Source organism: Cynara cardunculus, assembly GCF_001531365.2.
Source record: "Cynara cardunculus var. scolymus isolate 2C chromosome LG 14, CcrdV1, whole genome shotgun sequence".
Taxonomy (NCBI): domain Eukaryota; kingdom Viridiplantae; phylum Streptophyta; class Magnoliopsida; order Asterales; family Asteraceae; genus Cynara; species Cynara cardunculus.
In genome coordinates this window covers 3,507,608-3,510,750 of record NC_037541.1, presented here as the reverse complement: position 1 = coordinate 3,510,750, position 3,143 = coordinate 3,507,608, and positions in this window count along the sequence as shown.

Below are 3,143 nucleotides of genomic sequence, written 5' to 3'. Positions count from 1 at the left end.
GATCAGTTTTATTTTTATTTATATTATATATAATAGTTATTTAAAATCATAAATAATAGATTTTTTTTAATTTTATTTTAAAAATTCAAATATTATAATATATATAATAATCAATTTGAAACTCATTTAGTAAATATATTATATTGAAACTCTTTTAGTCAATTCTGGTGGAAGCCCAAGTCAAAACCAGTTTCCGGTAGAAGAATTAATTGAATTAGGCCCAAACAATGAAGAAAGCGGGTTGGGACCCAATCCCTGATCCCCGTCCCCACTGTGGAATACGATTACATCCCCATCTCTGTCCCCAACAACGAATCAAAGACTTTTTCCCCCTGTTAATGTGAGATATTTTAGATCAGATATGTTAAACATTACATTCGATCAATAATGTCCCATGTTTAAATCTCACATATTTTCAAAATTTGCTCTTATGAATTTTCAAATATTCATAAGTGGACAAAATCATAACATCATACACAATTGTTTGATCAAACGCTTTCAACTTTCAATATTTTTTATCTAAAAAAAGCAAGACAACTCGACAAAAATATATATATGAAGAAAATATCAAAATATCATAATATAAAAGATATCAAATCTAACTCTTCATAAATAATATATTTAATAATAAATATATAAAATATATCTAAGATACAGAGGCGGGGTGGGCCCCGACCATGTTACGTAACCGTTCCATCCCCGTCCCCAGTTTCGTGATGAATCCCCAGTCCCATCAGGGCAGATACACCAGACTCCCCGATCTAGATTTGATTATTTCCACATATAATATACAATATGTAATAATATATATATATATATATATATATATATATAAATATAAAGTAGTAGATGAGTCCATTATTATAAAGTAAAACAATGTATAAGAAGCACGTTTTGAAACTGTGGCCTTACAAATATTTTATTGTCTCTCTAGAAACACTTAGTTTTTTTTTTGGATATATCTGCCCTCACATGGAACTTTGATGATTATAACCATGAATTATGGTATCATTTGTTTGAAAAAACTACAAACACCATCATGTCACCATCTTTTTGGTTTTAAATATTATTTTCCATAACGTTTTTGGCCTTATTTTTTAGTACGGAAAATCTTTCGATATTGAATAAACCCATCATCGAACTCATGGCTGTTCTATTAAATACGTTGATTTATGATCACCGATTGACTTGCTTTATGTAGGGAGTCAGTGACCCTTTTTTTATTTGTATGTTGGGATGGAGAATCATATCTTAACAGATGATTATTTAAAGTAGAATATTGTTAACTGTTGTCTGTAGAGGGTCCATATGATTAAGGTAATCTTAATTGGGCGTTCTGTTTGACTTATTGTGTTGAGCATCTTTTGTAGAGATTGTCGTATTGTTCAGTGATGTATAAGTTTATGTATCATTATAGAGCATGCAAAAATGAAAATGCATTTGAAAATATCGCTATCCCTCACATCGCTGTGTTGTTAGTAACCAGTGTTATGTATTGCCTGGAAGAAAAAACACTGCTATCCTAAAGTTTATCGTCCTTTTCTTGTTCGACCAATCAATTAAAGACATGTCGTTATTTGATTTAATTCACATTTTTTTTATTTTTCTTCTGAATAAATGGATTATGTGGCTTTATATAACTCGTGGACAAGGAGGGCCACAAGGAATTTTGGGACAACAAAATTTGTTCCTCTGGTGTTCCCTCAAGCTATTACAACAAGGGTGGTGTCTGATTGGTTCGAGTTGGCTTCAAAAGTCAAAAAGTATCAGGAGGTCTCAGGTTCAAATCCAAGGAGGAATAAAAATCCTCTTGTGGTCACGAAGGTTCAAATGCGGTGACTCCGGGCTATCTGCAAAGCAGGTGGTCGTTCTGGGATTAGTCGGCTCATAGCGGGTTGGATATCCAGGTTAATAAAAAAAAATTGGGTTTTTAGGACGCCATCAATTTCAAAGCGTCATAATAGATTGTTTTATAGGACTCAAGAGTGTTATCTAAAAGCGTTGTAATAAGCTTATAGAACGTTTTTGAGCGTTTTAATAAGTTTTTTAGGACACTTTTAATACAAACGTTATATTAACTATTTTATAGGACATTATTTGAAAAAAATGTCTTGTAAAAACAAGTGTTCTATAAAAAGATGAGTTTATATGATGCTTTGTATTAAAAGTGTCCTAAGAAACTCGTTAAGACGCTAAAAAACATTCTATAAACTTATTACAACTCCTTTAGATATGACCCTTTTTGTTTTGATATTATAAATTGAGTCCTATGAAGCATTATATTACGACGCTTTGAAATTGGTGGCGTCCTATAAACTTAATTTTGTTGTACTGAGCCAAAAACAACAAGTTGAATCAGTAACCTTCAAATAAATTTAAAATAATGGTGAATTTTTTTAATAACCTGGATATTCAACCCGCTATGCGAGCCGACTGATCCAGGGTGACCACCTGTTTTGCAGATAGTCCGAGTCACCACATTTGAACCTCCGTGGCCACAAGGGGATTTTTATTTCTCTTTCGATTTGAACCTGAGACCTCCTGGTACTTTTGACCTTTGGAGCCAAACTCAAACCAATCAGGCACCACCCTTGTGGTGTTAATGGTGAAAATTATTAGTAACTCATAAGCAGGTAGTTATAACGAGCTCACATATCTTATTTTTTGAATCTACATGGGACGAGTTGTCATGTACAACTCTCACCCCGTCCGACTTAAATGAGTTAACAAGCTCACAAATTCCATGTTCCATCAATATGAGACAAGTCGTCACAAACTCGTTCACTCAAATTTCTAACGTATCCATAGGGCATACTCGACATCTTCCTTATTTATCGACGATGTAACATTCATCTAAGATGTTATATCTACTTAACAACTATCTCCATTCGTCGACCTCTTCCCACTAAACGGATGGAAACATCGATAAGCCCACAATGATACTGTTTGACAAAATATTTATTATAATTAATGAACTTTAATCATTTTACATAAATATCTAAATCATAATAAATGAACACTCATCATTTCCATAAATAGCTCAATTGATTGAGTTACATTGGTTGTACAAATGAAATAAGTTGCATTTGAAACATCTTTTATATATATATATATATATATATATATATATATATATATATATA